Genomic DNA, 11388 nt, shown 5'->3' with positions numbered 1-11388 from the left:
TCGTAATTTCCGACAACAAGCTCACATCGATCATTTGTTGTCGGAAATTCTGACCGTGTGTACGCGGCATTAGAGGTTTGTTAGAGAACCTTAGTGAACAAATAGCATAATGAAGGCCAGGGATTCAGGGATAAAGTTGTGGAGAAGTTTAAAGCAGGGTTAGGTTATAAAAAAATATTCCAAGTTTTGAACATCCCACAAAGCACTGTTCAATCCATCATCCGAAAATGGAAAGAGTATGGCACAACTGCAAACCTACCAAGACATGACCGTCCACCTAAACTGACAGGCCAGGCGAGGAGTGGGAGAATCTGTCCACAGGACAACCATTAGTCGTACATTCTACAAATCTGGCCTTTATGGAAGAGTGGCAAGGATAAAGCCATTGCTGAAAGCCAAAAGAAGTCCCATTTGCAGTTTGCGAGAAGCCATGTTGGGGACAAAGGAAACATGTGAATGTAGGTGCTCTGGTCAGATGAGACCAAAATTGAACTTTTTGTCTCAAAAGCAAAATGCTACGTGTGGCTGAAAACTAACACTGCACATCACTCTGAACAGACCATCCCAACCGTGAAACATGGTGGTGGCAGCATCATGTTGTGGGGACGCATTTTTTTCAGCAGGGACAGAAAAGCTGGTCAGAATTGATGGGAAGATGGATGGAGCCAAACACAGGGCAATCTTAGAAGAAAACCTGTAATGCCGCGTACACACGAGCGGACTTTACGGCAGACTTTGTCTGGCGGACTTTTCTAAGGACTTTCCGACGGACTTTCCGAATGAATGGACTTGCCTACACACGATAAACCAAAGTCCGATGGATTCGTACGTGATGACATACGACCAGACTAAAACAAGGAAGTTCATAGCCAGTAGCCAATAGCTGCCCTAGCGTCGGTTTTTGTCCATCGGACTAGCATACAGACGAGCGGACTTTTTCGACCGGACTTGAGTCCATTGGACAGATTTGAAACATGTTTCAAATCTAAGTCCGTCAAACTTTTGAGAAAAAAAAGTCAGTTGGAGCCCACACACGATCGAATTGTCCGACGGACTCAGGTTCGCCGGACCAAGTATGCCGTAAAGTCCGATCGTGTGTATGCAGCATTAGAGTCTGCAAAAGACTTGAGATTCACCTTTCAGCAGGAAAACAACCCTAAACATACAGCCAAAGCTACAATGGAATGGTTTAGATCAAAGCATATTCATGTGCTAGAATGGCCCAGTCAAAGTCCAGTCCTAAATCCAATTGAGAATCTGTGGCAAGACTTGACAATTGCTGTTTACAGACACTCTCCATCCAATCTAACAGAGCTTAAACAATTTTGTGAAAAAGAATGGGCAAAAATCACTATCACTATACTACTACTATCACTATCTAGATTTGCAAAGCTGGTAGAGACATACCCAAAAAGACTTGCGCTGTAATTGCAGCAAAAGGTGGTTAAACAAAGTATTGACTCAGGGGGGTTGAATACAAATGCACGCCATACTTTTCACATATTTATTTGTAAAAAATTTTGAAAACTATTTATCATTTTCCTTCCACTTCACAATTATGTGCCACTTTGTATTGGTCTATCACAAAAAATCCCAATAAAATGCGTTCACGTTTTTGGTTGTAACACGACAAAATGTGGAATATTTTCAAGGGGTATGAATACTTTTTCAAGGCACTGTAAGTTGATAAGCAGCACTCTGTCCTTCCTAGCATTGGGTAAAGCTGAACTCACGAACTGTAAAGTATGCGGCATACAGTTGGTTCCTTTCTAGGGGCTAGTAATGGCAGATCAGAAGCTAGCAACATTATTTGTATTACTTCACATTATAGGAGAGAATTAGGTTTCACAGAGACTGTTGCTTCCCCTACTACAACAAAAATTCCCATAGCGCTGAAATTACTTTTACAAAGCAGAAAGGAAACAAGCATTCTTTTTACACTTGCACCCAGTTATCTCTTCTGGACTATGGCAACAATTTGTCCGCATAGCTTTAGTGCCAGTTCACACAGGGGCGACTTGACAAGTCGCCTCCCGTTCTGTACTATGGAACCGTTCTAATAGGAGCGACGCAAGTCGCTCCGACTTAGAAAAAGGTTCCTGTAGTATTTTTGGGGCGACTTCAGGCGACTTGCATTGACTTCTATACAGAAGTCGTTTTGCAAGTCGCCGCTGAAGTCGTGTGCAGGTCGCCTCGGTGAGGTGACCTGCAAGTCGTGCCGCCCCTGTGTGAACCGGCACTTACTGAATTTATTATTGTTATCGTAACATATAGAACAAACAAATAATATGGAAAGTTAGGAGTTCTGTGCTCCATTGTTTAGTCAACTTTGCATGTGATGGACACAAATTGAGCAAAACGTTTCCTACTCATTGGGGGATGCTCACAACCATATAACCCAAAACTGTTCCTGAAAGAGTTCATGAAAAAAATCACAGTGAATGTTACTCATGTATTTATTGCTGATTTGCAGAAATATACTCTTTAATGTGAGAGTGAAAACGGATCTATGTCAAGTTATTTAAAATAATCATATTAAATACTAAAAAGTATTTAGTAGATACACATTTGGCAGCAATTGCAGAACTGAGTCTGTGTGAATAGGATAGGATTTGCACACCTGGAAACAAATAATATTCCCTCTTCCTCTGTGCAAACTACTCTGGTTAGGTTAGGTTGAATGATGATTATGAGTTAACATCCTTTTCCAAGTTCAACAACAAGTTCTTTATTGGGTTGAGATTTAGACTCTGACTTGCCTGTTCCAGAACATTACCATTGTTGGTTTTAAAGTGATTGTAAAGTCTCATTTTTTTCCTATAAAAAAGAAAACAAACATGTCATACTTACCTGTTCTGTTGCAGTGGATTTGCACAGAGCAGCCCAGATCCCGCTCTTCTCGGGTCCCTCTTCTGTGATCCTGGCCCCTTCCTCCTGTTCAGTGCCCCCCACCGCAAGCAGCTTGCTATGGGGGCAACCGAGCCGAGTCACAGCTCCCTGTGTCCATTCAGACACGGAGCTCCGACCCGGCTCGCCCGCTCTCTCCCCTGATTGGCTAGCTGACTTTGATTGGTAGCAGCTGCAGCCAATGGCACCACTGCTGTGTCTCAGCCAATCAGGAGGGAGAATCTCGGACGGCTGACACACTCGTGGAGATAGAATGCATTAGGATAAAAAACCTTCTTGCTTTACAACCACTTTAATCCATCATTTATGCTTGGTGTCATTTCCTTTCAAATAGACATTGAAATGATGATATAACTGTACATCAAGAGATGTTTAACTACATTTTTGTATACATACCCTCACTTGTGTTTTTCACTGAACTGTTTGTGGTATCCTTTTGACTGCATGGTTTAGGTTATGCTATGATTCAAGCTCAACAGAAGTTAGATATTACAGATTTGCAGGTGTGAAAGTGATATGTTTTCTGTTAAAGGGGAAGTGATTTAACCTTCTTTTGCTTCCACTGTGTGATGAGACACCTAGATAACGGGTGGAAAGCCTCACTTTCGTCATTCACTGCGCGTGCTGCTAGTAATACAGTCTTGTCAGAGCTTACTGAATTTTAGCGGGCAAATTGTTGGTGCCTGATTAGCTGTTGCCTCTGGAACTGAGGTTGCCAATTTATTTGTGATGTTGCAAGGTACAGAATCAAAGGTTAGAACGGCAAATACAGTTAATAGGAAAACGTCATCTGATAAGCATAATGCAGATCATTTGTGGACTGTCCTCACAGGGTGGTACTGTGGACAGTAGAAATGTGCAACATGCCACATCCTAATGAATTAATCAAGCCCTATTTAGGGAAAAGGGAATGAATGAACTTTATGGGCATAGTTAAAATGAAATAGTAAATTTTTATTTATGACAAAACATGACAAAAAACACTTACATAAAAAATGTATACATATCAAGAATTGATTAAAAACTGACATTCGGTCAATGCATGATCATGCTATTTCATTTTAGCTATGTCTATAAGGTCGATTCATTTCTTTCTCCCTAAATAGATCTGATAAGCATAAGCATGGTCAACTGACCAAAAGAGACAAAAGGACATTGTGCAGGATTGTGACCCAGATTTTTTTTGAGTGGTATCAGATTGCATTATCCACCATTAGGGATGAGCCCGATGTTCGTCTTTTCGCCAAACTGCGAACATTATGCGGTGTTCGCGGGAAATTCAAAAGCCGTGGAACACCGTTAAAGTCTATGGGACACTAACATGAAAAACCAAAAGTGATCATTTTAAAGGCTTATATGCAAGTTTTTGCCAAAAAAGTGTACGGGGACCTGGGTCCTGCCCCAAGGGACATGTATCAATGCAAAAAATACATTTTTAAAATGGCCGTTTTTTCAGGAGCAGTGATTTTAATAATACTTAAAGTGAAACAATAAAAATGAAATATTAATAAATTAATATATTATTATTATAATTAAATATCGTGCCTGGATGGTGTCCTTAGTATGCCTGTAAAGTAGCGCATCTTTCTCGTGTTTAGAACAATACCACAGCAAAATTACATTTCTAAAGGAAATAATCTCATTTAAAACTGCTCGTGGCTGTAATGCATTGTCGGATCTCGGCAATATAGATAAAAATCATTAAAAAAAAATGGCATGGGGACCTGGGTCCTGCCCCAGGGGACATGTTTCAATGCAAAAAAAAGTTTTAAAAAGCGGACGTTTTTTCAGGAGCAGTGATTTTAATAATGCTTAAAGTGAAACAATAAAAATGAAATATTCCTTTAAATATCGTGCCTGGGTGGTGTCCTTAGTATGCCTGTAATGCATTTTTCCCGTATTTAGAACAATACCACAGCAAAATCACATTTCTAAAGGAAAAAAAAGTCATTTAAAACTGCTAGTGGCTGTAATGAACTGTCAGATCCCTGTAATATAGATAAAAATCATTGAAAAAAAACGGTATGGGTCCTCCCTCAGTCCAATACCAGGCCCTTAGGGTCTGGGTCTGGGTCTGATATGAATATTAAGGGGAACCCTGACCCAAAATTTTAAAAAAATGGCGTAGGCCCCCCCCAAAATCCATACCAGACCCTTACCTGAGCATGCAACCTGGCAGGCCGCAGGAAAAGGGGGGGACGAGAGAGCTCCCCCCTCCTGAACCGTATCAGGCCACATACCCTCAACATTGGGGGGTTTCAATGGGGTCCCCCCAAAAAACCTTGTCTCCATCTTGATGGGGACAAGGGCCTCATCCCCACAACCCTTGCCTGGTGGTTGTGGGGATCTGCAGGCGGGGGGCTTATCAGAATATGGAAGCCTCCTTTAACAAGGGAACCCCCAGATCCCGCCCCCCTATGTGAATGGGTATCAGGTACATTATACCCCTACTTAGCCACCAAAAAAGTGTCAAAATGTTAAAAATGACAGTATACAATTTGGGACAAGTCCTTTATTAAAAAAAAAACCTGTCCCACAATGTCTATTCATCCTCGATCACAGCGTTCGATGACCCGTGAGAAAAAAAGACATAACAACTCCGCCTCCATGGGAGGCACCCGCCGACTGAATCCTCTTCGCGATGACACCTGTTATATAGCTGACACCTGTTATTTACCAGTGATGTTAACAGTGACCCCCGCCCCCTTCTGGCGTCATGTGACGTCACGTGATGTCAGAAGGAGCGGGGTCACACGCTTACGTCTCTGGGTGGTCCCGCCCTCAGCTATATAACAGCTGTCTTCGCGAAGAGGATTCAGTCAGCGGAAGCCTCCCATGGAGGCGGAGTTGTTGCGGTTTTTTTTTTTTCGGTCTGTCGGACGCTGTGATAGAGGATGAATGGACATCGCGGGACAGTTTTTTTTTTTTTTTAATAAAGGACTTGTCCCAAGATCTCTACTGTCATTTTTAACATTTTGACATTTTTTTGGTGAATGAGTAGAGGTACAATGTACCCGATACCCATTCACATAGGGGGGCGGGATCTGGGGGTCTCCTTGTTAAGGGAATCTTCCAGATTCCGATAAGCCCCCCGCCCGCAGACCCCCACAACCACCGGCCAAGGGTTGTGGGGATGAGGCCCTTGTCCCCATCAACATGGGGACAAGGTGTTTTGGGGTGGACCCCAAAGCATCCTTCCCATGTTGAGGGCATGTGGCCTGGTACGGTTCAGGAGGTGGGGGCCCTCTCTCGCCCCCCCTTTTCTTGCACCTGCCAGGTTGCGTGCTCGGATAAGGGTCTGGTATTGATTTTGGGGGGACCCCTATGCCATTTTTGTTTAAAAAAAATGGCGCACAGTTCCCCTTAAAGTGGAGGTCCACCCTGAAAAAAAAAATTGCATAAAAAAATACCTAAAAAAATGGAGGAAAAAAAAATGTTTTTTACTTAAGTGAAATGGCTGTTGCTAGGCAGTCTTCCTAATCTGCCTCTTTCTACACCGCGGGGATCTTCAGTCTTCTCCTCCCCGCATTGTCTTCTGGGGAATGGTGCGCGGTGTGTTATGGGAACTGTGTGTGTCCCACAACACATCGTGTCCCATTCACAAAGCGCTGCGCGACTCGCGCATGCGCAGTAGGAAACGGGCAGTGAAGCCGTAAGGCTCCACTGCATGTTTCCCTTAGTTAGGATGGCGGTGCTGGGACCCGAGAGCCGAGGGACGAGTCGGCCTCAGGCGGCCGACATCACGGGCACCCAGGACAGGTAAGTCTACTTATTTAAAGTCAGCAGCTACAGTGTTTGTAGCTGCTGACTTTTAATTTTTTTTTTTCCCCGGCCAGAATCCCGCTTTAATATCCATACCAGACCTGAAGGGCCTGGTATGGATTCTGGGGAGACCCCTGCGCATTTTTTTATTTTGGTGCAGGGTTCCCCTTAACATCCATACCAGACCCAAAGGCCTGGTAATGGACTGGGGGGGGGCATGACGTTTTTTTAAAATGATTTTTATCTATATTACAGGGATCCAGCAATTCATTATAGCCGCGAGCAGTATTAAATGTCTTTTTCCTTTAGAAATGTAATTTTGCTGTGGTATTGTTCTAAACATGGGAAAAATGCACTACTTTACAGGCATACTAAGGATTGTCATTTTTATTGTTTCACTTTAACCTTTTTTAAAATCACTGCTCCTCAAAAAATGGCAGTTTTTAAAACTTTTTTGTGTATTGATACATGTCCCCTGGGGCAGGACCCAGGTCCCCATACACTTTTTATGGCAATAACTTGCATATAAGCCTTTAATATAAGCACTTTTGATTTTTCATGTTCATGTCCCATAAACTTTTTTTTTTCTTTTTTTAACAATGATTTTTATTTATGTTATCAAACAAATACAAATCAATTGAAGTTGCTGCATATATTATACAACATTTGTAATACAAAAACTGAGAAGGCATAAAGTATAGTACTGATATAAACCTTGATGGCCTAGTCCAGCCTACCCCGGTTGGGTTCAAGCTGTATGTCCCATAGACTTTAACGGTGTTCGCTTGTTCGTAGGAATTTTTTGCCTGTTCGCATGTTCTGGTGCGAACCGAACCGGGGGGTGTTCGGCTCATCCCTATCCACCATCCAAGTCTTATATTTGTCAATTCCTGTGACCCTTATCATGACCCTAACATTAACCCTGGCAATCTTTGATCAAGTAAATTTTTTCTTTATTCTTTATATTTTATTTTTATTTTTTTAGACACTTTTGTTTGTTCATATCTTCCCCTCCTGCAAGAGGAGAAAGATACAATGTATCTTTCTCTTCATTCAGAAGAGGACGGGTAAAGTAGCTGATCCAAGACTTGTATTTGTTAATTCCCAGAAGAATTCAGACCATCTTGGATGACAAAGACGGTTCAACACCATATTAGGTAACGATTTTATTCTTTTAGTATAAGTAGGGGGGTGGTAGTTGCGCTGTGATAGGAGGGGAATAGGGAAGAAAGGGGGGAAGGGGGAGGGGGACTATACTATAGTGCATATATCAAACATAACAGATGACCTGAAAACATGAGTCAAATATGTGAAGAAGGGCTGACGGGTGCAAATATATAAATGAATAATAAACTACAAAAAATTAACACTTAGTAGTGCATACAAAAAGTGCTAGCATCAAGCAACAAAGAAAATATTTTTGAAAGTAAATACCAGCAAGCAGTGCACATGGGTATGTAAATCAGCTTCAAAGGTGCATAAACCCAAAAGTATACAAATAAATCCCTTAAACCGTGTATAAATATGCTGACAAAATAATAGCATGAGAAACGAATAATTAATTAGTATCAACAAAATAAATACATGAATAAAAAATATATATCAAAGTATTTTGAATAGTCCCAGTGGTAAATGTTGGTAGCACACCAACACTTGGCGACTTGCAAATATAATCCAAAAATAAAATAAACATAAAAAATAAAATAAAAAATGTGACAACAGTCCCGCCACCAAATGTGACACTTCTGAATGCAAATCCAAGGCCAATGGTGTAAATAAAGGGAGGGGAGTGATCTTCAGTGGGGGCACCTCTGTGTCCACAGGCCCCTTACCTTACAGCTGTAAGGTATACAGCATATATAATGGAAGCCCAGCAAGTAGGGGAATCCGAAGGTACAGCGGATGGCGTTGATTGAGGATGCGGTATGTCATATACAGAAAACAAGACAAACAGCATATAGTATAATTCCGTTTGATGTGGAGGACACAGAAGGGGAGGAGGAGTGGGGAGAGGGGGGGGTGGTGGGGGGTTGCACTCACTTGTAAGCAATGAGCGCAGGCCTCAACCCACGAGCGGCGAGCTCGTATAATCCCAAATGCTGGCTTTGAATCCTCCAAAATATCCCCGCTTCCTGCTCCTCACCGCCCGTCATGCAGAGTTAAGTTGTGCAGTATAGGAAACAAAAAACCACACATAGCGTGATCCTGTATAGCATATACTTTATTAAGTAGGTAAAAATGTCATGCACTTACATTTAAAAAACAGCTGGGGGGTAATATATCCACGAGCGCCGCGCTCGTCACATCCAGCTAGTGTGTGGCAGCGTCCCGTGCTCCTAACACGTGTCTGTAGAAGTCACGTGACGTGACGACACGCGTTAGGAGCACGGGACGCTGCCACACACTAGCTGGATGTGACGAGCGCGGCGCTCGTGGATATATTACCCCCCAGCTGTTTTTTAAATGTAAGTGCATGATATTTTTACCTACTTAATAAAGTATATGCTATACAGGATCACGCTATGTGTGGTTTTTTGTTTCCTATACTGCACAATTTAACTCTGCATGACTGGCGGTGAGGAGCAGGAAGCGGGGATATTTTGGAGGATTCAAAGCCAGCATTTGGGATTATACGAGCTCGCCGCTCGTGGGTTGAGGCCTGCGCTCATTGCTTACAAGTGAGTGCAACCCCCCACCACCCCCCCCTCTCCCCACTCCTCCTCCCCTTCTGTGTCCTCCACATCAAACGAAATTATACTATATGCTGTTTGTCTAGTTTTCTGTATATGACATACCGCATCCTCAATCAACGCCATCCGCTGTACCTTCGGATTCCCCTACTTGCTGGGCTTCCATTATATATGCTGTATACCTTACAGCTGTAAGGTAAGGGGCCTGTGGACACAGAGGTGCCCCCACTGAAGATCACTCCCCTCCCTTTATTTACACCATTGGCCTTGGATTTGCATTCAGAAGTGTCACATTTGGTGGCGGGACTGTTGTCACATTTTTTATTTTATTTTTTATGTTTATTTTATTTTTGGATTATATTTGCAAGTCGCCAAGTGTTGGTGTGCTACCAACATTTACCACTGGGACTATTCAAAATACTTTGATATATATTTTTTATTCATGTATTTATTTTGTTGATACTAATTAATTATTCGTTTCTCATGCTATTATTTTGTCAGCATATTTATACACGGTTTAAGGGATTTATTTGTATACTTTTGGGTTTATGCACCTTTGAAGCTGATTTACATACCCATGTGCACTGCTTGCTGGTATTTACTTTCAAAAATATTTTCTTTGTTGCTTGATGCTAGCACTTTTTTATGCACTACTAAGAGTTAATTTTTTGTAGTTTATTATTCATTTATATATTTGCACCCGTCAGCCCTTCTTCACATATTTGACTCATGTTTTCAGATCATCTGTTATGTTTGATATATGCACTATAGTATAGTCCCCCTCCCCCTTCCCCCCTTTCTTCCCTATTCCCATCCTATCACAGCGCAACTACCACCCCCCTACTTATACTATTGTTTTGTCTGTTTGGAGCAGTATTAAGTGTTGCAGCAGTGTCACTTTAGTATAGTATTCCGCTGACAGCGCAGGAGTTTTTCATTCTTTCACGATTTTGTTCTTTTACTATACTTGTTTCCATAATTTTGTCTAACCCCTGTACTTGTATTTCTATTAGAGCCCTTTCACACTCACAGCGCCTGGGCGTCGTTAGTTTTAGCGGCGCTTTACCGTTGTCTTAGCTGTGATTTTCGGCCGCTAGCAGGGCGCTTTTAACCCACGCTAGAGGCCGAAAAAGGGTTAAAAGTGCCCACAAAGCGCCGCTGCTATGGCGCTTTGCCAGCGCTGCCCATTGCTTTCAATGGGCAGGGACGCTTTAGGAGCGATGTATACACCGCTCCTAAAGCACCTCAAAGAAGCTGCTTGCAGGACTTTTTTTGATGTCCTGCCAGCGCACCGCTCCAGTGTGAATGCCCTCAGGCTTTCACATTGGAGAGATAGGGGAGGGGCGCTTTACAGGCACTTTGCAGGCGCTATTTTTAGTGCTATAGCGACTGTAAAGTGCCTCAGTGTGAAAGGGGTCTTACAGTCACTTGAAATTCCTTGACTGCACACAATTTTATCATGTGACTGTGGAAAAAAAATGTTTGCACCAGTGAGGACTTAGGTGTGTCATATACATTTATTTTGTAATTTAAATCATTTTGCAGAGATAAGTTTTCACTTTTACAACACAGTGTATATTTCTGTTGATCAGTGTAAAAAAATTCTAAAAATAAAAATCCACTGTGATTCAATGTTCTATCACAATAAAATGGGAATATTGCCAAGTGGCTGAATATTTTTATAGGCACTATATTTCAGTAATGGTAGTCAGATTTCACATCTGGCTCAATTGTGTTGATGCTCTTTGCATTGCTACATGCTTAGCAAAAAGTCTTATGCCTCATACACATGATCGGACTTTCCGCCAACAAAACCGTGGAATTTTGTCTAAAGAGCGTTGGCCCAAACTTGTCTTGTATACACACGGTCACACAATTGTTGGCCAACAATTACAAACGTAGTGATGTACTAGACATACTACGTGGTTTTTCAGCTCTTTAGCGCCACCCTTTGGGCTCCTTCTGCTAATTTTGTGTTAGTAGAAGTTTGGTGAGTGTTGATTTGCGCTTTTCATTTCGCACTTTTCAT

General features: G+C 42.1%; 2 protein-coding genes across 15 annotated transcripts in view; one reads left to right on the top strand and one right to left on the bottom strand.

The window, feature by feature from the left end:
• Positions 1–11388, top strand: part of RASSF4 (Ras association domain family member 4) — a 683776-nt gene that overhangs the window by 136324 nt on the left and 536064 nt on the right. The window lies entirely within an intron of this gene.
• The window catches only part of LOC141106294 (C-X-C motif chemokine 11-1-like), a 49815-nt gene that overhangs the window by 5833 nt on the left and 32594 nt on the right, over positions 1–11388 (bottom strand). The gene's annotated exons all lie outside the window — the stretch shown is intronic.

Source organism: Aquarana catesbeiana, linkage group LG08 (assembly GCF_042186555.1).
Source record: "Aquarana catesbeiana isolate 2022-GZ linkage group LG08, ASM4218655v1, whole genome shotgun sequence".
In the NCBI taxonomy this organism is placed as follows: domain Eukaryota; kingdom Metazoa; phylum Chordata; class Amphibia; order Anura; family Ranidae; genus Aquarana; species Aquarana catesbeiana.
This window is presented reverse-complemented; position numbering and strand designations above follow the sequence as displayed.